Raw genomic sequence first — 22065 nt, 5'->3', positions numbered from 1 at the left:
CTATGTGCCTCCTTGATTTCCCTTCCCACCCAAGTCACCAGCCCCAACCCAGGCTTTGAGTCCAGCTGTTGGCCCAAAGCCAGAGAAGCCACATCTGGGATAATCCTTAACAAAGTCAGATTTGAACCCACTCCTCTCCTGGGGAGACCCCAGTGCCCAGGGTCCGCAAGGCACCAGGATCAAAGGCCAGAGCCCTCCAGGGGGAGCTCAAGAACCAGACTTCCGCCTTGAGTCTGTCTGGCCAGCAGGTCGAGGAATATTCCAACAACGTCCTCATTCTTCCCTGATCAAAGGAGCTTGGATTGAACCTGCTGTAATCATCCGTCGGGGAGTTTGCTTAAAATTCCCCTAATTACGGGAGAGCAGAAAATTGCTACGCCTCAGACTGAATAGAGAAATCGAAGGCGCCCTGCTCCCAGCTGCCTGGGGAGACAAGCCAGGATGGGAATAGAAAGGCTGGGAGAGGCAGGGGGGGCGACGACGGGTGGCAGCAATGGGAGGGAGAGCCAGGGAGTGGGAGAGGAAGGGAAGGAGCCTGCTGTGAGGGCAGTGGGTGCGTGGTAAGTGACTCAGGTGGGGCACACCACTTCCCCTGCGGAGAGAAGGGTGTGAGTACGGAAGGACAGCCATGCAAGGAAGAATTAGCCAGAAGGCACTCTCCCTTAGCTGGAGTTAGTTTCCTAAAGAGGCTGGGGGAGCCTTTAATTCTGGCTTAGTTTAGAAAGTAGATTCTGGAATGTCCTTCCTGCCAGAAGAAGGGAGGGAAAGAGCAGATGTACAGGTCAGGAAGGCAGCTGGCTGGGTAGACTGCCTCCAGGCACCCTCTCTGGGCTCTGTGCTGTTCCAGGCATATTGACGGTTCTAGAGGGAGGGGGAGGCACAGGATCCCTGCCCTTGGGGAGTCTCGGGCTGATGGAGGAGACTGATTAAGCACCATCCCCAAAAGTAAGGCTCAAAGAAACTCTACACACCCATGACCAACCCATGGTGGCCCGGAACGACAGGAAGGGGGATTGGAAGGTGCTGAAGGGGTGGCATTAGAAGGGAAGGCTTGCTGGGGATGCAAATGCTAGGCAAGAGGACAAAGATGGGACAAGGGAGGGAAAAGTGTGAAGGAGCCCTACAAAGTACAAAAGGTTGTGGTTACCATTTTCTGGTGGGGGAGGCAAGGCTCAGGGAGCTGAGGTCACTCAGCTCATGAGAGGCTGAGATGGGGCTCAGGCTCAGGCTTCAGACTGCTGGCCTATGCGTCGCACCCCCATGGAGCAGAGTAACCGGGGTGGGGGCAGAAAATGGGATGCTAGAAGGAAAGCTAAGGCCCACTCACCGGCTTCTCGATGTTGAGAGTAAGGAGCTCCCTTGCTAGCAACTGCACCCGCATGAGCTCCCTGGACTCCCTGGGCTTCCAAAAGCCAATGCTCTAGGACGCCCCCAGCCTTTCCCCAGGGACTTCTCGGTGCCTCATTCAAGTCCCTCCGTGGGCCCCTTTGGTTCTCTGAGGGCCTGGCTGCCCCATCATGTCTGTCCTGCTTACAGAAGGGCGGATGCACTGAGATGTGGGGTGACTTGCAGGCTATAGAAATCCACTCAAGCCAGCATTTAATAAAAGTGGAAGTTTACTAAAAGGACACAGGAGTGGCTCGGAGGCAGGAATGTCATCAAGGGCTGCTCTAAAAGATAGGACAGCCCACAGGAGCCAGGGTTCCCACTGGCCAGCTCACCCTTCTGCTTCTCCTGGTGCACCTGGGCAGACCTCAGCCCTCAAGACGGCTTCCACAGCCCCCAAGCCCCCGTGTGATAAAGAAGAGTGTGAAGAGACAGCCTCTGGGCCCTACTAACCGTACCGTGCACCCCCGCCCCCCACAATTGAACTCTGAAGAGCTCAGCTTGGATCAGGTGCTTGTTCTCATCCCATCGACCTGGGTCACAGGGTGGCTGCTGTGGGCTCACCGCCGCATGGGAGCAGGCCGATTCGGCCGCCACAGTGAGTCCAACGGAAACACCACAACTGTCCAGCACACCGGGGAGACTACCCCTGGGTGGGGCGTGTGTGGCCGTCAGGCCTGGGGGTGCAGATCCGGGCTTCAGCAGGGGCTCTCAAGGGGGTCAAGGCCTCCCTCAGGAGCCGAGGGGAGAGGGACACCCAATGGGCCTAGGAAACTGAAGGGAAAGGGGACTCAGCCTGGCCCCTGGTCCCATGGGTGCTGAGGCGTGCGGCAACGGGCCGGCCTGCGAGGGCTGGAGTCCTGGCACGGGGCCTGCCGGGAAAGCGGGCCAGCCTCCTGGGCCCCAGGGTGGTTATCTGAGGCTGGGAAACCTGTACTTTAGAAACTTGACTATTTTCATGCTGTTTGTATTTTCTGTAATTACTTCCCTTTTGTTCTCCCTCAGTATTTATGGAAGTCCTTTGTGAAAATGCCAGCGCATCCCAGCAATGCCGAGAGGAAACCAGCAAAGGGGTTTGTGTCTCTTCCTGGGCTCAAGGTAAGAGAGACACATCCTGGAGCCTGGGAATGGAGGTGGCAGGAACCTGGCCAGGAGGACAAGGGAGGGGCGGGAAGGGGGACAAGGACCATGGCTGAGAGGCTCCTCTTCCCCTGGCCTCTTTCCAAGCTCGCTCCCAAAGATGGGAAAGCCCTGAGCTTCCTTTGAACAAAGTCTATTGTCCTGAACTGACTGAGAAAGTGGCAGAGCTACCCACTTCCTATCTGCCCCATCCGCCAATGCCACCCCCAGGTCAGTCTTGACCGTGAACTCCTGAAGAAGCTGAGCCCCCTGCCTGCTCCTCAGGCACTGGGCAGGGACAAGACTCACACAGGGGCTAGCACAAAAGAGGGGGCCCTGCCCTGGGACCCAAGGAATGGGAACCTGAGTCCCTGGGACAAGTTCTCCCCCGGTCCTGGTCTCCACCAGGATCCATGTCTTCCTCCAAGTTCAACTTCCCAGTGCTGACCTTCTGTGGGGCCCTACCTTAAAAATCCTGCATGGGCATCAGAGCCACATCGGTGTGGGAGGTGGGGGGAAGATGGCGGGGAGGCAGGGAGGTGGGGGGCTCAGTTTCTCCCCAGACTCAGGGTTCTTTCCTGTGTGAAGAGGTGCATAAGGCTTTGGTGTCAAGAGACCAGAGGGACCACTGTGGTTTCTCTGGGGCCATCAATGAAGGTCCAGACTGAGAGAGTCGTGGAGAACTCTGTCCTCTGATAGTAAGATATTTGTAAGCAAATTGTCATCAAAGCATCACTGGAAGGTCCCTATCCCTGTTCTCCCCCCTCCCCACTGTGGCTATTCCTGGCCAGATGGATTTGCCCTGGGTGGCTGAGCAGCCCCCAGGAGTGAGGTGTCCACAGGCGGAGAAACAGCAATGACATGGGACATTAGGTGCTGATGGCTTTGCTGAGCAAGAGAACTACAATTAAAGATGCAATGGGTCCCTCTGGGGGGCTGTCAGACAAGGATCCAGAACAAGGGTCCAGGAGCTGGGGGCTTAGTAAAGCAGCTGGGATGGGGAGTCAGGGAGAGGGGGGCCAGGGCAGGCCTGTGGGGGTGAGGCCTCCACCCCTCTCAGCAAGCCCGTCAACAACAACACGTGCCATTAACCAGGTGCCCAAGGTGCCCCCACCAGCAGGTGGGGGGGGGTGCCATTGTCTCACCTTTAGAGATAAGATAAGGAAGGACTGGAGGTTAAGACACTTGTCTAGAGTGTATAAATAATGGAGGTGAAATTCAGGCTCAGCTCCACCTGGCACCAAAGTCAGGACTCAGAACCACCCACCATGGGACCCACTCTGCGCGTTCCCACACTGGGCCCACTGGGCCCCCTCCCCCCGGAACCACAGGGAGCCCTGGCTCAGCTGGGGCCAGTGGGCTTGGGGTCACAGGCGGGTGAAGCCCTGGGGGATGGGGAGCTCACCCAGACTCTCTGGCAGCCCCATAGCCACCACCACATCTCCACCCTTTTGTGGGGGAAGAAGAAGAGGAACATCTGGCCTGGGTGACAGGTGGAGACTCTGAGGTGGCAGACCCAGGAAGGTGGGAGGTGAGGAGGGGCGCACACGTCACCTCGAAGCCCAAGTCTGAGCTCCCCACCCACCATGTTCAAACCTCTTGTGTCGGGGAACCCTACTCCCAAATCCTCCCGTCTCGGGCTTTGTGCAGTGACATCACAGTCACAAACAGACGCTGCCTTATCTATACCAAACATGCCTGAAGGAGAGGCACCTGCACCATTCTCCTGGTCCTGCTCATTTGCACACGCCCACTGGGCCCCACAGTGATCCTGAAGGTCAGGCGATATGTGGGAAGCAGCCTGTGAAAAACTGCCCTTTGTAGGAACTGATCGTATCACACACCCAGAATGGAGGCTGGGGGAGGTCGGAGGGGAGAGGAGATGAGAAAAGAGGGGAAATGAGATGCTCAGAGGCCCCCGAACCTCATGGCAGCAATGCTGAGCTGGGTGTCAAGGAGCAGTCAAATGGGGGGCTGGGGGCCAGAGAGACTGAGTCATGAGTCTCGGCTGAAACCCGCTCCCCGCCCCTGGGTTTTGAACCTGTCCAGGAAAGGCTTTTACACAAACTGCCCCTGTGGGGCGCTGTTCCATCTGGTCAGAGCCCAAGGAGGTAAAGTGTATCTGAGGCTACAGGCAGGAGTGTCACTAGTTCGCTGGGGAAATCTGGGTCCCCGGAGCCCGCAGGACTCACTCCTGAGAGCAAAAGAGCTGATTAGAACCCCTAGAGAAGGGGGAACCTGGGGGTTCAGAAAGGGAAGACAAGATGTGAGGGAGTTCAAGATGATGCCCTAGTTCACCTACAGCACCTGTCCCTTCATTCCCAGCAGCCCAAACCTTACCCATCCTTCAAAACCCAGCAGAAATGTCACCTCTTCCACGAAGCCTTCCCTGACCTCCAGATGAAGTTGGCTCTCTAAAGTACTTTATCCCTGCTGATCTCCCGAACCTTGTCACTTCCTTCTTCTCATTGTGCCACCTGGGCTAGATGTGGAACTCTACAGGGCAGGCCAGCTCCTGCTTATCACCCCATTGCAAGAGCTCTGGAACTACTTAGATAAAGGGAGACTGATGGAGAAGTGGGGTTCGCTATGGAGCTGGACAGGTAGCAGAGCACTCAGATCAGAGGACACAGGAGGATTCAGGAATCATCAGCTGAAACGAGGCTCGGAAAAGCTGTTGCTTGCTTGCTGAAGTCCAGATTGCATTTGGGATCAACAAGAAAAGACGCCTATTTTTCTAGAGTCCTAGGGAACTGAGCAACCAAAGGTAGTGCCCTCATAGGACAGGAAGGCATTGGCTGCTGGGAGAATAAGCTAGAAGGGGAAAATGGCGCCACCCTCCATGTGGTTTGGGTAGCAGTTGTGGCAGAAATAAAAATCACTTAGTTGTTTAATGGTATTTTTCACTTTGGATATTCTGTTTCCCTCTTTATAAGTTCCATTTGGTTTTTGAAATCTTCCATTTTTCTCCTCATTGTGTTCATGATTTCTTCTACAGTCCTGAGCGTATGCAGTGTATTTGTAATGCCTGCTTCGGCATCCTTGTCTGCTAATTCCATCATCCTTCTTATTTGGGGATCTGTGTCTGTTGATTGACTCGTCTCCTGGTTATGGGTCATGTTTCCCTTTTTTTTTTTTTTTTTTTTGCATGACTATTATTTTTTTTACTAGGTGATGGGAATTGTGAATTTTGCACGGGGTTCTGGATTTCGTCGTGGACCTTTAGAGAGAGCAGGACTCTGTTCTGGCTCCCAGTTGTTTCGAATCACTGTGACCCTATGAAGGCTTGCTCTGAAGCTCTGTGAGATGGGTCCAGGGCAGCCTTTGGCCTCTAAGGTAATACCCACTGTACCACATACCACAAGCCCTCACCACCCTGACATGTACATCTGAGCCATCCCCAGCCCCATGTGTCGGGAATTGTTCAGTCTTCTGCTTTCCAGCAGCTCTTTCCCCCAATCTCGTGGTACTTCACCCCAATTATGTGCAGATCAGTATTCATAGTGAAAGTTTCAAGGACCCTTCTGCAGATTTTCAGAACTCTCCGTGGACAGCTCCCCCTCTCCAGTGTTTTTCCTTATAAATTCTAGTCTCCTCGGCCCCCATCTCAATCCTCAAACCTGGGTCCCAACTCAATCCCCAGGCTCTGTCTGGGACTCTCCCCTGCCCTTTGCTCTGGCCTGGAGGTAAACTGATGCACAAGTGGGGCCTCCCTTCTCTCAGGGACCCCACCCGGGGCTACCTGTTGCCTACTGTCTGAAATTCACAGTTTCAGGCATTTTTTTTTATCCCCTTTTCAGTTGTTTTCATTAGATGTGCAATTACTGTAGCAGTTAACTCCTCCATGGGCAGAAGCGGAAGCTCCCTGGGCAGTAACTATTCACTGGGGCACTCTTCTGTAAGAAGGGAGTAGTGTCTTCAACAGCATGCTTGGGAAGGCTTCACTAGGGGGGCAAACTGAGCAAAGTTCTAGAGGAAATGAAGGAGTGAAACACACGTGCAAACAAAGACCGTGAAGTGGAAGCAGGCCCAGCTTGCTCCAGGAGCAACAGGGAGACCAGTATAGCACTGATAAAAAGACAAGGTCAGAGAGATAGAGGGGGAGGGGCCAGACTCTGAGGAGCCCGAGAGGCCCCTGAAAGAGACCAGAAGGTTACTCTGATCATCCAGACATGAGAAGGCCAGAGCCTGGGCCTGGGCGGTGGCCAGTAGGGTCAGAAGATTCTGGGTGTTTTGCTCCTCAGTTTTTTGGGCTGAGCAGCCAGAAGGGTAGAGTTACCACTGACCCCACAGGGAAGGCTGCAAGCTAACGGGTCTGCTTGCAGGGGGCAGTGCTGGGGGCAGTCCGTTGGAGTGTGGACGCGTTAGGTCTGAGATGTGTACTAGACACCCTCATGGAGATATCCAGCACAGAAGGAGGGAAGCTGGGGGAATATCCTTCTGTGGCCACGGAAGTGGGCAGCCACTGGCAAACCAGGATGGGCTCTTCAGAGACCAGGTCATCCCTCCTCTCATTCCAAGAAAGTTGGCTTGAACCATTAAGGGCTGTCGGGTGACATCCATGCCCAGGAGCCATATACCAGGACCCCAAGGAACGGCTGCATCCGTGGCTCTGTCCCCCAGGCCCCATCTTTGGTCCTTTGCATGCTGCCTGGTTCCCATCCATGACTGTGGACAACAACATCTGCTGCTCTTGTCTCTAGGATGGTTCCCAATAGTGTGCACTTGACACTTACTTCCCCTCTAACGCTGCCTGGTCCCTCAGACCAGGACGCTTGTTGACTGTGGTTCCCAAGCAGCCCCTGAGACACCTCTCCCTTCAGGCTGCTGTCACTCTGTGGGGTAGCAGCAGCTGGGGTATGACTCGGGGAAGATCTCTCCCACCCCCCAGAAGATCTCTCCCAACAGCCCTGGGATCTGCAAGTCCTTCCAGATGTCTACCCTCCATTCTCATCATTTCATCCTCTGTCCTGTTATCTAATGTCCTCCCCCTGGGACAGATGGGCCCCCAGCGGCCCCTTTGTCTCCTTCTCTGGTTCTGCTCCCTCTCAGGTGCTCTGTTCTTCTGTGTCTCCGGCACCTTCTACACTCTGTCTGGTGCCCGCCCTGCTCTCTCACCTTGCTCCATCAGTGAACCATTGGTCTCAGACAGTTAGCTCAAGGGAGTGTAGAGGAAAACCTTGCTGACTCTGGTGAAGGTCCTTTTCCCTTTTCACCCAGGAGGCCAGAAGTTAACTCGATGCCCCTAGAGTCCTCTCTGCTCCAGATGGTTCCCCTCCCTCAGACACCTCCACGACCTCCCCACATTGTCCTGCTGCTGTCCTCCCAGCGTCCAGGCTTGGCCAAGAGGCCGATCCCTCAGGAGAAGAACACCTTCCCTTCCACAGAGACAGCCCCTCCTGTTCCCCTGCCCTCCACCCACACATGCACACACACACACCGCACATGTGCGCACACACGTGCACACTGCCCCTTAAGTGATGCTGAGGGCACTGGCCAAGTGATCCATAGCTCCTTTTTCTTCTGCTACTGCGGTAAAATATGGACAGCGAGAACCACGGGAGAAATGAGGCATGAAAATTAATCTGCTTTACAATCCTCATGAATATTTAAAAGCTGATGAATATGTAACTACATTTCTTTTCTCCTCCATTAGTGTCTGCTTTTGAGTTACTCTATAGCTCCCTTTGGTTCCTTTGGGGGCTGGTTGGCTAGACTGATTTTTAAATTGGTTTTACAGGTGCCGATAGCTCTTGGCTTCCCCCACCTCCAATCTGGAGAAAAGGATTTGTCCCTTTAAAATTCCTGAGGAAGACCTGGCAGAGAGAGACACAGAGAACACCCTCCCGTTACACAGTGGCAGCCCGGAGACAGAGAGAGGGCAGCCTTGAGGGAAGACACAGTTATGCTCATAGAGCGTACCTTTTAAGGATAAACCACTTCCTTCTTGCTGAGCCTCAGTTTCCCCTCACTCTAGTATGGGAGGGGCTTGAGAAACCCAAGAAATCAGGCAGCTAAATGTTATTTTTTGGTCTACTCAGGAGAATCTGATATTAAGCTAACTGTTTGGTGCTTTGCACACACCTCCTGGCCCCTGGAATGAGCCACTCCATCGAGAAAACTACCCTGTGGAACATCTGGGCCACCCCCGGCCTACCCTCCCTGCCACTCTTGTTTCGCGACTCTGGGAGTCTGCTTCCCACCCATTCCAACCATTTGAACCAGGCTGGGGGTGGGGGGAAGGGAAGGCTGCTCACCCACCTCCCCACAGCCATCAATCACCTCAGAGCAGAGCAGAAGGAGCAGCAGGGTCCCTTCCCAGAGCGGCAAGCTTTTTCCTGGAGCCTAAGGCTGAATCCAGCACTGAACTGGCATCCTGTAGAGGGAAGGCTGAGTTCCGGCTGGGGGAAGGAAGGCGCCATGGGGTGGGGCAATGGGGTGTGGGAGCCCTCCATCCTGCTAAGTTCCAGAACACAGTCCAACTTGGGTCAGAATGTGCAGAGGGTCCTCAAGCCCTGCAGCCACCCAGAGAATTCCACGTTCCACAGTCAGCAATCCGAACTCCAGGTCAGAATAGGACATGGCTAAATCTCAGGGGCTCACCTGCCCACACCTGTCCTGTCTCTGCATCCAACCTTCATTCTACACAAAGCTTTGCAAAGCATCCCACACTCTGTTTTGATCTTATTTCTACCGTCTAACAATCCTCAGTGTCTCTCTAATTTCTAGCTTATTAAATTCACCTGTGACCTTCTGTCTCCATCATCAGCTCTCCAGACCCCTCACCCACCTACCTGCTCCACCTCTAGGCCCATCCAAGCTAACAGGCTCACCGTCCCAAACTCTTTATCCCTTCACTCCAGGCCTTCTGTTTTGCCTCTAATGCACTTGTCATCTGCTTCCTTCCAGACTCCACTCAGAACTGCACTGACAGGAAGCCCTCCTTGGTTGACCTCAGCCCCAAAGAACAATCCTGTCATTGTTTCTGGTTCCCAGATTCTCAGTGCAGAGTCCAAGAGGTGTTCCTTGGCACCATTTTCACATGGGTGCTGCATGGGATCGGCTGTTTGTCATGCAGCGTCTTTTAAAGCAGAACTGCTCACGCAGGTGACAATCATGTCACAACTCCCTCCCAGAATGGCAGCACAGATAGGGCATTAAGTCTGTGGAAATACTCAGCAGGACTGTCTCCCACGTTCATATCAGCTTCACTCCACCTCTGGTGACTGGCTTGTCCTGCTGCAGGAACTTCCCGACGCAGGAACCCAGGGCTCCCCTCCCAAAACTCCTACCATGGGACACCTCACACGGGAGCCTCTGGAGTGACACCAGGGAGCCAGGCTGTAATGGATATCTTGACCAACTTGGGAGACAGAGAAGGAGCTTTGACATCCAAGTCAGGAAACCAGGCTGGGACATGGCTCTGCCCTGTGATCATGACCAAGCCATTCCCATTTTCATCATTCAAATGGGGATAAAGATCTGTCCCTCCATGAAAGGATTGTGGCGAAAGCAAATGTGAAAATGCTTTGAAAATCACAGAACACAATATAAATATTGGTGTCTCTGTTATTATAATAATTATAAACAATCAATTGTTGTAACTGTTACCGTATGTACATGACATTCCCCAGCACTCCCTGTGTTGAAGGAGTCCTCCTGCTGAGCCCCCCACCCCCTTGCTTTCCTTCCCCTGGTCAGGGGAGGAACAGAGGTGCCCAACTGGACGAGTGCCCCTTGGGATCAGCAGCTCATTATCCCTGATAGTTTCCCCAAGCAGCACCGTCACCTTCAGGCCCTGGCCTCTCCGCTCCGCTCCTAAGCTGCCTCAGCAGCAGTAACAAGAGCGTGCCTTGTCAGACAAGCCCTGCATCTCCATAGAACATGCTCTAAGCATAATTACCAGTCGGAGAAGTGTGCAGGCCCCGCCCTTATTACAGAGCGGCTGCCACCGCTGGATTGTTGCCGCTCCGCTAGCTGAAGGCTGAGCTGCTCTGGACCTCGGAAGCAGGAACAGTCCTCCAGCTGAGCAGGGCCAGCTAGAGCCAAGTGCTAGAGGGTTGCCCCAGGACCCTGGGCGTGAGTAGCTGGGAAGCCTCCAGCAGCCCAAGGAAATGCTGAGCCTGGGTTCTCCCCACCTTTCCACCACTCCCCATATTAGTCGCTGCCTGCCCATTTTGAGGCTCTCTCTGGATTGGGACTGTATCCACCCTAAGCTTCCTGGCCCTTGACATGTCCCTTATTGGCCTTCCCACACTCCCGACCCCACTGCTCCCAGAGGCTGAGATGCCCCCTGCAGTGCTTGAAGATGCAGATAGGCAGTTAGAGTGGGTCCCACTCCCCAGCACCAGGTACATGGTAGGACAAGAGAGGTGCCATTTCCTTCCTCCCACCCCACCCCAGCTACATGCCTTCCCCAGGGAAACCACTCCCAGATAGCCCCTTGGGAAGATGTGTTCCTGCCTCCTCCACATCTCGCCGTGCTGCTACATGACTGACTTTGCACCATGAATATTGTTTCTCCCACTGGGGAGAATGTTGTTTCTCCCATTGCAAGGGAAATGACCCAGGCCCCTGGGTCCAGCAGAGGTCTGCCTCCTCCACCTACCAGTCTCTAGACTGTCTAAATGGTCTGTAGACCATTTCTAAAAGAGATGGGGAAGTTGAGCCCTGAGTTGGGCCTCAACTCCTTCAATCTGATGGTCTGAGTGGGGCACAGCTCTGAGGGTGGGGGAGAAGCAGAGGACATTTGGAGGTCCTTGGGATGCAGTCTTCCCAGCTAGGCTGTCAGAGGCGTCAGGGACACATAAGATGCTCATTGTTTGTCCTCCTAGGAGTTCCACCCTATGGGAGCAGGGGCTCTGAAGGAGGCTGATTCTGCTCTTCCTCTGTGTAGAAACCCCATCCACCTCCTCACATCCCACCCTCTGCCAGGTAGAGCTCCAGAGCAGAGCCTACTTTCTGCCAGAACAGGGTCTGCAGAGACCATACTATCTTCTCTTGAGCCAGGTATGGGCTCCTCCAAGCAGCCCCAAGCCTTTCTAGGACCACAGTCCCTGCCCCCAGGGATACCCTGCTTGGTGCCATCTCAGGACTTCTAGGGGATTATGTCTCAAATCTAACCTCAGATTAAAACCCAAGCCAGACCCTTCCCTCCAGGATTCTAAGACAACCACACCATCCCTCACTCTCAACCCCGCATCCTGCGTCTTGTCCTAGCCCTTCCCCACTTGAACTTCACTACTGCTGTAGTGACAGCTCTATGGATAGGATGCATTGAGACAAATGAGGCTGTGATTAACCAGCCATCAATATCTCTTAAAAGTCCATTCCCTCAAGAGCTGGCAGGTCCCTCTAGTCCTCCGCTTCCCTGAGCCAAGCAGAGATCCCCAGGGCAGCTCTAGCTTCCCTCTTTCTTTCTCCTTTCCCTCCTGCTCTGGCCATCTCAGCCAGATGGATTATGTCTTATTTCATTTGGATTTGGCTGCAGGAACCAAACAGCATTTAAGGCTATTGATTGTTCAAAAGGCCAAGTGTATAATGTACCAGAAAATTAGTTTGGAATGCCCTGCAGGAGAGCAGTTCCACTCTGGCTTCAGATTTATTCTGTTCTGGTAGGCCAGGAGGGGCATGGGATGGGGGCCAGTGTCCCTTTCAGTCTCCCCAGGAAGTTCTGGGAAGTCAGCCTCTCCCTGGTGGCCACGCTGGGGCCTTCTCACCAGCTAGTTTACCCAGGTGAGTTACATTATAGCAGTACCCCTCCTTCACTTCTTCACTTCAGCCCCGCCCATTCACCATTTATCCCCACCCCATGCACGTGCACATGCACACACACGCACCCATGGACACACAAAATACACTCACGTCACACACACCATGTTTTTTTAAATGCCTACATATATGCATGCCCATGAGACAGTCCTGTGCTTACTAACAGGGGTGTGTCACTCTCACCTATGTGCACGTGAGACTGGGCATCCAGATAAAAAGCTTTCCCTTTGTGTAAAGAATCTGGTGCTTAGAAGAGTACCAGACACAAAATAGGCGATCGCTGACATTTACTGATCTCCACCGAACGGCTGCAGCACCATGGACAGCGTCCCGCGCCCTCCGCTCGGTTAGTTCACCTGCCCAAAGGCCGCTCTAGCTCACAGCCAGCTGGAGTCACTATTAAGTTGGTAATCATGATAACGGCTTTCATTTTTGAGCTTCTAGTCTGTATCAGCCACCAGCCAAGCTCTTTGCGTGAATCATCTCCTTTGGTCCTCACGACCTCGCAGGATGGAGTTATTACTACTCCCACTCCACAGATGACAAAACTGAAGCTCACAGAGGTGGTTAATTCTCCAAGGTTTTCATTGAACTTGTCTAAAATAACAAAGGCAAAGGCACCTAACTCCAGGGGCCCCTGTTAAACTACACAATCTTCATATGACAATAACTTCACCAGACAGATTTTCCCTGAAAGCAGAAGACGAGAGAGACTGACATGTATCAACCCATCATGTATTCTCTATCTCTACCACAGCTGGGCCCAGCTGGCCTGATGGAGACAGGAAGTGGCTCATTAAAAAGTGAGCAGGTATTCCTGAAGCCTGAAAAACAGGGCCAAACGGAGCCTAAGGCATGGAAAGCTTGCAAAGAGGACACTTAAGAGGCTCAAAGAAGTGTCTGGAAGTGAGATAATGTCCAAGACAATGGGATGTCACAGACACACCAGGTTGAAAGAAAAGATGATAACCAGGGCATTGCCAAAAGCCACTGTCCAGCCCCTCTCCTGCCCTCCCTGAAGCTAGTGGAAATGCTGAAAAAGGCAAAAGATTTAGTTCACTGAAAGGGATACTTAACAATGAGAATGATGACTGAATTGCTCAGCTAAGGCAAAGAAACAGATTCCTGTTAAAAAAAAAAAAAAAAGAACAAGGAATTGTTTCATAAAAGGTTTAGCCATACCTTTGTCATGGGCAGAAGAGAAATCATTTCTATGTATTGTGTCTTAGACCATGTAGCACTGATAGCCATGCTGACCCAGTATCTGAGAACCAATGCATCTGTCAGGAGAACTCCAACTCCCCAGACCCAAAAAGTGGCTTAAAATCATGAGGAAAGGTCATGGGCCATTCGGTTTTGAACATCAGTGTCCACTCTTCCCTCACCCCTCTTCCCCATCAAATAGCCACTCAAGCTTTATTTTACGCGTCAAGATCTGAGACATTCAAGAAATCTTCTGCACAGCAAGAAGCTGGGACCTGTGGAACAGTGACTGTCTAAACTGCATTTCACTGAGCAATGTTTGAAAAGGTAGTGAGCCAAAGTAGAATCACCTACTTTGGTGCCTTACCTGACTCCTCCGACTTGAATCCACATGACTTTGGGGAATTTCCAAAGATACAGTTCACCCTGAAAAAGAGATAAATATTTACTCAAAGTCAAGACCATATGCCATAGGGGAGTTCCAGAAGTGCCGACAATGGTACATGATTGGCATATAAGCAAACTGTCCGAGTGAAAACTGTCCGAGTGGGCTACACGGAAGGACCAACATGCACTTGGATGGGAAAGTTCGAACATATGAGAGAAGAACTTAGTCTAATTTTTTCTTGTCACATCAGCAGCGAACCACCAGCTGTGGATCTAAGCCTTTTTTTTAATGTCTGCTGGTCCTTATGCTGAGACCTGAAGAAGGGAGAAAACAAAGGTGGCTCAGTGAAGCAGGTGGGGCATTCTACCTGGAGTCAGGACTCCAGGGTTCAATTCTGGCTCGACCTTTAACCACCTGTGTGGCCAAAGATCTGAATCCCTTGGAGGCTCAGTTTTTTGGTTTTGTTGTCATGGTCTGTTTTGCCTTTTTCATTTCCAAAATGATACCAGTTACTGGCGGAATTGTGATTCTGGCTAAATGAGATAGAAGACCTAGCATGGTGCTTGGCACACAGTATGCATTTAATGTATGTTAGTTGGTGTTTGGGGGGAAGGCGTCAGGCAGTCCATAGGTCCAGATAAAGGCCTGGGAGTTGTCCTGAGGCCTGGAGAAAACAAGGGTAAAGATGGGAACTAGAGACAGAAGAAGGGCACAAATGGGGAGAGATGAGCATGACCCTAAGAGACGTGCTTAACCATAGCTGTTATCTTGGGATGGGTCTTCCCACAGGGAAGTTATTGAAATTAATCTAGGACCTGAACTCAGAAGGAGAAAGAAAGCAAGATGCTCTTAGAAAAAAAGATACTTTTCATCATCTTAGTGAAGGGTTCAAACTGGCTCACAATGCCGTGAAAGAGGACAGTTAGACAAGAAGAAGAACTTCCAAGCAGAGCTACAAACCCCTTACACAAGCTGCTCCCAGAGGCTCTTGAAGTTGGACAGACAATTTTCCAGAGACAGGGGAATGGATGAAATGGACTGGGGAAGCCCCAGTTCCCCTGCCTCTGAGCTTCAGCCAGTTGAGGTCTCTCTTACAGGCAGCTCTCCAGCACGGGAAGGGGGCCCTGCGAAGCCCCAGTAAAGCACCAGTGTGGAAACTTAGCAGTAAGCAGCAACATTAACGAGTGCCAAGAATAACAGTGGCTTCTTAATGGAGCCCTTAATGAAGACTCATTTTGGGTTTTATTAACATAGAGAAAAAGCACATATTCTCTCCCTTGCTCTCGGAGAGCAGGCCGAATGAAGAGCAGCCCCAAATACAGACTTGAGCCCATTCCCTGGATCCTGCTGTCAGTACCATAAGCAGCTCTAGGAAGTGGAGTAGGAAGGGCAGCTTCAGAGCCCTGAAACCTTCCTTTGCTCTTCAGACAACCTATTTGGATCCCTGGATCCCACATGGTCTGGGGGTGGGGGGATAGATTTCCAGCTGGGCTTAGCTCTGCCATTTGCAGACAAGCTGCAAATAAGAACACAAAGGAGACCATCCCCAAGGTGGTAGCAGTGATTTGAACAGGCAAATAACTCCCATTAAATATTTAATTAGAATACAATCCCACCAAAGCTCTTCTACTATGAAAGACTAAAAACCACAGCCTTCTAGGACTTAATGTGATGTTGGTCACTTACTACCAAATACAAGTGTCTATACCAAGTCTATATAGTCTCTGTTGGTTTCACATACAGCAAGAGGGATTCAGGAGAGACCTCAAAATTCTGAACTCTAAAATTTACAGATGACCCTGGGGTTCATCTAATCAAATCCCCTGTTTTATGAGGAAACTAAAGCCCACATAAATTAGAAATTCATTAGAAGTCAGAAATTAGAAATTCATTTAAAAAATCAAATAGCCAGTTGTGTCCGCGTCATAATCCATTCCCCCATGACACTAGCCTTTGCTGGCCCCTTCTCCCAGGGTGATGGAACTCGGCTAATTAACCATCCCTGGGACTGAGCTGGCATGTGCAAAATGGTATTGGGGGGCATGTCTGGGCTGGGACCTGGAGGTGTCTCCAGTCCCCAAATAGGAGTCCAGGATGCAACTCAGAGATTGCTTTGCTCTATCATTCAGATGCTCGAAAGCTCTTTGTTGATTAAATAGGAGATCCCTATTTTGAAGATCACCCTATTTTGATGATGAAAATCATCCCTAAATAGCTCCACTGTCATCCCAACCACACCTGCAACCGCTTCGTCAATTGTTAATGCACAGTTACCAGCTTCATAAGAGGAATGTCCTGAGAGCCAATGAAGGCAGGGAGGCAGACTTTTTCCCCAGGAGCCTGAACCCTCCAGGATGGGGACTTCCTCTGTGGGGTGCTGGGAAAGTCAGACAGGAGGCATCTCCACCAGGGAGGACCCTACCTGATGGGGACCAGCCTACCCCACCCACCCACAGGCAACAGTGCTCCTGCTGAGTGACGGCCGTGTGCCCCACATCATACTGGGCGCTGAATCCACGTTATTTTGAACCTAATTTTCACAGCGCCTCTGTAAGGTTAAGTATTACTTTGCATCTTGTAACAGAAAAGGAAAATGAGACACAAGTGGAGGAAGACACAAATGGCTTTAAGTCAATTGCTACAAAACAAACACCTCAGTCTCTAAAGGACACCAAGCACTGAGACGGCCACCACAGGGAGCCAGCTGTGGAAGGTCTCCCAGAAAAGGCCAGGGGTAGCTGGGAAGACCTCATCACCAGGTGGCAGACCTGTCAGAAAAGAAGTTGACGTTTATTGAGCAACTTCTGTGTGCTGAGCTCTCTGCCGTGAAGCTCACCACACAGTCTCCTCTGATTCTCACAACCACTTTCAGACATCAGAGTTCTGATCCTAATGAGACTCAGGTTCAGAGAGGGCAGGTGACTTTCCCAAGGTCACACAGCTAGCAAATGACAGATTCAGGATCTGAAACGACCCCTGTCTGGTTCCAGTATGGGAGGATAAAACCACTGGCTTGACCAGTGGGGACAGCAGCTGCTGGGGACAGGCTTAGAGGCCCCTGGGGGAGACATCTCTTTCTGAGAATAGAGGAACTTATTTCAAGAAACTTAGCTCTGAAAGTAGGGAGAAAGGACCAGGTGTGCCTTAACCTGCAGGCATTTTTCCCTGCTGGATGTGCCCCTCCTCCCCCAGGAGGGCCCATGGTGATGACAAAGAAACTCTTGGGTTAGATTCCATTAACATGCAAGGGGAATACACGGATTTCAGCTCCAGCACAGCTACTTTAATTTGTTTTTCCAGTGCTCACATGGCCCATGGCACAGTGTGACTAGCTGGTCAGCATCCTTGTGAGCCACAGAGATCAGTCTGTGATCAATAGCAGCGGCTTTCAAGGCAGACGAAACAAAGTTCAAATTCTGGTTTCTCCAGCTCGGAGCCTCTGTCCCCTCATCTCTTAAGCAGAGCTAATCAAGCCTGCCTCCCAGGGCTGTCAGAAGCATCAAAGGGCTTGTCACCAGCCTCCTTCACTGTCCCCCTTGCCAAGCCAAATTACCCCTACTCCACGCGATTCACCTGCCACTTTGTCTTTAATGGAGGAGAAGACTGAGTCATTTGTGGCTCTACTCTGTGGCCAGAGCCACCCTGATTGGGAGGAGTGAGTTGGAGGGAGCCCCGTTTCTGGGGACGGCCAGACAGAGGTGATCCCAGGAGGGCAGGGAAGTAGGGAGACCACCCAGGAGATTCCGGAGGCAGGGAAACCGCAGTGCCCTGAGGATCAATTGAGCCAATGCTAGGAATCAGATCCCTCTGCTTCAGGGGTCCTGGGAAGAGCCTGCAGCCTCCCTGGGCACCTGGCAGGGAAACTGAGGCACTTGGGCACTAGGAGGGCTCCCCTTCCTCAGAGGCCTAACCAGAGTTAGTGACAGAGGATGGCCAGGCCCCAGCTCTACCCACGCAGGCTTGGTGTGCTGTGAAGGGAAAACACCCACCTCACCCTCTAAGCAACTCCTCTTCCCCCTCCCCTGAACTTACTCTGACTTTCTCAGGCCCTAGACTCCAAGCCTTCTCCCCTCAGAGCCTGTTCTCTACACAGGTCCCTTGTCAGCAAGACCTTTCTGCCTTCCTCAGCACCTCCCTAAATCCACCCATCCTTCGGGCCACCCAGAAAGCCCCTTCTCTGTAAGCCTAGCTCCGCCCACCTCTCTCAATCCTGCCCCTCCCAGCCTCCGTGGAAGCACTTTTTCCCTCTCTTTCCAGAAGCCCAAAAGGGCATTAGCCCTGCTGTCCCCAGCACTCCACACGGGCCCTGGCAAGTAACAGGCAAGTAACAGGGAAACCTTTTCTTTCCACCTCTTCCTCTCTGCCCCCAGGCCAGACACTGGATCTGCAGGAGCTGTAAGCAGAGGAACGTTGACCCAGAGCAAACGGAGAGATGTCCTTGGCTGGTCCCAAACACCTTACTCCTCTGATAAAAGGAAGACTTTTTTGCCCTTCCCCTCCCAGCTGTAAAGCTCTTAAAGGGAACTTGCCTCTTACTAGCGCCCTCCTTCTCCCTGCCAGTGCCAGGCAAACATCTGCCTCCTCTGGATCTTCCTCCTCCTGGGCCTGCCTACCCCTCCCCACCTCCCCACCTCCCCATCTCCCCTCCCACCTCAGCCCTGTAGCCGAGAATGTAATTAGGCCTTTCCCCCAGGACAGCACCCCCTCCACACAGTTGGACTGCCCGTCCAATGGGGGATAATTTATGGAAATGGGTAAAGGTGTTTTAAATTATTCAATTTAAATGTAAATAGGGGAGATGGTTTCTCTGAATAAATTGTCTTATTTATGTTCCACCCGACTCCCCTCCCAGGGAAATATGGAGCAGTTGGAGCCCTCTGGAACACAGGGCCCTCTACTTCTCTTTAAGCAATATGGGACCAGCCCATGTCGCTGTGGGGGGTGATTTGGACACAAAGGTCCCTGATGAACTATGGTCAAACCAGGCCATGGATAAGGGCAGAAAGCAATGCCTCCATCTCTGTTTGCTGGAGAATGATAATGGTTCAGGGAGCTCTAGCCACCCCCCGCCACTTCTGCCCAAGGTCTCTTTCCATCTGAGTCCCCAGCAGAGGTGTGGGGTGGTTACCTCCCTGACAAAGTCCTTCAAGCTCAGAGCCCCTCATACTAGGTGACTATGGGCTAACAACTATTCTCGGTGTCTTTCTATCCCAGTGTCTTTCTATCTGTCTTTCCTCTGGGAGGAAGGGGGATGGGTTGGTCCCTAGGCAGAGAGCTTCCTTGAAAGGAAAGGACCTTTCTTCACACATCTTGGACACCATCCCATGTGCCAATGGGAAGGCATTTGAGGGTGAGGAGAGGGGCCCATTACACATGAGTAACCAGCAATCAATGTAGCTGTTAGAGGGCTTTCAGGTGCATTGAACACTGAACAGCTCAAAGTGGCTCACATACATGGAAATTGACTAGCCCTGGAAATCTGGAGGTAGGGCAGAGTCTGGGTGCAGATGTGGCATGACCTAGAAGTCTGCTCCTGTTTCCCTGTGATTCTTTTTTTGTGTATCCATCATCCTCAGACTAGGCCACAAGATGGCTAGGGCAGTTAGGAGCCTTATATCCACTGATGACACTATTCAGAGAAAACCAGAAGAAAGCAACTCTCGGAGACTCTTCCAGAAGTGTACAAAAGCCTGCCCCTCACCCCTCAGGAAAACTCTCCTTGCACCTCGCTGGCCCATCCTGACCAAGTGCCAACAGGGACTGAGATGACTTTAGACCAATCAGGTGGTCCAAGATGTGGGGGCAGGGCAGGAGCAGGGACAGCTACTCCCTGAGGCACACACAAACATGGGGAGGAAGACGTGGAGACTGGGTGCTGGCTAAGAGAGTATCCATTGGAGTTACAGTTGAACAAGAAATTGTTGAAATCGATGCATGTTTTAATTGTCAACCAGGCTATTTCAACCTGCCCTGTTTGAACTGGGTCAATTCCTTTCTGCCTAATCCTAAGAACCAGATCACTGCCCAACTCCAGAGAGTCAGGAATCAAATCAATTACCCAGATAGCAGACTGGTTGACAAGATGGCCCAAGTAAGACACAAGGTGCTGTCCAGATGACTTAATTCTTTCCTGGGATATCCATAACCGAATGCCAGTGTACCCATGCCCCATGATCAGCAGCACCTGTCACTGCCATTTATTCATTCATTATACAGCTATCTACCTGGCCAGACACGAACTAGGGGCAGGAGGTTCACTGGCAAAGCAAAGATACATTTCCTATTCTCCCTATACAACCATCTCTCTCTCTCTCTCCATCCTTGCAGTGGACTTTAGCATGTTTGTTGTCAGCTGGTTTGGCTGCCCACAAATATCCTTGCTGAGTTTGGGAGTCTCCAGCCTCATAAGCCTTACCTAGCCTCCTTTGCAGCAGATGGGCACAGACTGATGATCCAGACCCCACTAATCAGACTCACCCATAGGACACTTCACTTGAGAGGGAGGAATTTGATTAAGTTCATTGCCCAGAAGCCACTGTGCTGATGAGGATAGACATGGAGGTGTCCAGGTTTGGTAGAAGTGATAGTAGAACTGAGTTCCTGGCCCAGAAGCACAATTGGTGGGGAGTGGCAGGAGCCGCTGAGGTTCCCTGGTATCTGGTGGGACAACAGCAATGGTTGGGGTTTCCCCCATCAGTCTGGGCCAAGGGTACAGAAAGCATCTTTCCTGAAATCTCAGTCTTGAGTCTGGTTCTCCAGCCCTCCCTGTGATTAGATGAGACACCCACTGTTCTTCTAATAGAGTCCTTTTCTGCTTAATCAGTCAGAGTCACTCCTCTTGCTTATGGCTATGAGCTCCAGCTGATGGAAAAGCATGCACCATCCTTCGTGAAACCAAGTCATTCTTTTTTTTTTTAATATTTTTATTTATTTATTTGACAGACAGAGATCACAAGTAGGCAGAGAGGCAGGCAGAGAGAGAGGAGGAAGCAGGCTCCCTGCTGAGCAGAGAGTCGGATGCAAGGCTCGATCCCAGGATCCTGAGATCATGACCTGAGCCGAAGGCAGTGGCTTAACCCACTGAGCCACCCAGGCGCCCCAAACAAAGTCATTCTTAAGACCTAGACTGGGTAACCACTTCTCTGAATTCCCCCAAGCCCAAGCACTTTTTTCATCCTCTTACAGTAGACTTAATAAAGGCATGAGCCCCTGTGGGAGTCTCCACTACCGCCTCCCCAAAACACACACACGCACACACACACACTCATTCTGATTTCCATGGTCTCTGGGACCACACCTTTTTCATCATTATATCCTTGGGTCTAGTTTCGAACCTGAATCAGAATAGGTGTTCACTAAATATTTGTTGCAATATGATTATTGTCACTGTCTTTATTATCAACACTGTCTTTATTTTTACTATTGGTGGATCAAAATCCACCAATGTCTGACACTGATTTTTGCAACACGCATAGAGAATGGCCCACATCTTGTCCCACTTTCTGCAAAACACATTACCAGGTTCACATCCATGGACTCTAAGCTCTGCAGTCCCCACCAGAACATTTCTTAGAATAACACAGGACTGTGCTCTGATCCCTACACCCAGTTACCTAATCACCTGTGATGGTCTTGCATTTGCTCCTTCCAACCCACTGTTCCCATTTCTGCTTTGACGCCACTCTACCCTTGACCCTCTCAACCCTGGGAAGATACCCACTCTTGGACATGGAGATGACATCCCAAAGGCCGCTGAAGAGATATGCTTGTATGAGTTATGTTGCCAACCCGAGGGTGTCCCTCATCCTATCTAGCCCTGTGCACACAAACCCACTCTACCCACCTCTGCAGGAGAAGGCAGAGGAAATAGACAAGCTTTCTGGAATCAATTTCATGCCCTTGGGCATGATAAACAACTAAGCAGAGAGCAGCACCCTTGGAGGGAACTAATGGCCTTGGGTATCTGAATGATGCATCAGCTCCCTGAAAAAGCAAGCCTGACCTCAGACGCTCTCTCCACATGCACTTTCTCTCCATACATTGTCCTACTTGGGGTGGACTCATAGAAGCCCCAGCTGCACCTTCCTGGGAACAGACAGTCCTTTTGTTTTCCCCAGGTAGCACACCGCCTCTCATCACCCGGGGGACCTAAGGCAGCAAGAACCTGGCCCACCACCTTAGCCAAGAGTGCTACACTA

At 51.7% G+C, this 22065-nt stretch overlaps 1 long non-coding RNA gene across 1 annotated transcript in view; it reads right to left on the bottom strand.

Annotated features, from left to right (window-relative positions):
* LOC122913993 overlaps nt 1–13901 on the bottom strand; it is a 100325-nt gene extending 86424 nt beyond the window's left edge. Inside the window, exon 1 of the long non-coding RNA XR_006385761.1 lies at nt 13847–13901. This is a non-coding gene — a long non-coding RNA (uncharacterized LOC122913993). The remainder of the gene's footprint in view (nt 1–13846) is intronic.
* Nucleotides 13902–22065: the final 8164 nt, after the last annotated feature.

This window comes from Neovison vison, chromosome 7 (assembly GCF_020171115.1).
Source record: "Neovison vison isolate M4711 chromosome 7, ASM_NN_V1, whole genome shotgun sequence".
In the NCBI taxonomy this organism is placed as follows: domain Eukaryota; kingdom Metazoa; phylum Chordata; class Mammalia; order Carnivora; family Mustelidae; genus Neogale; species Neogale vison.
This window is presented reverse-complemented; position numbering and strand designations above follow the sequence as displayed.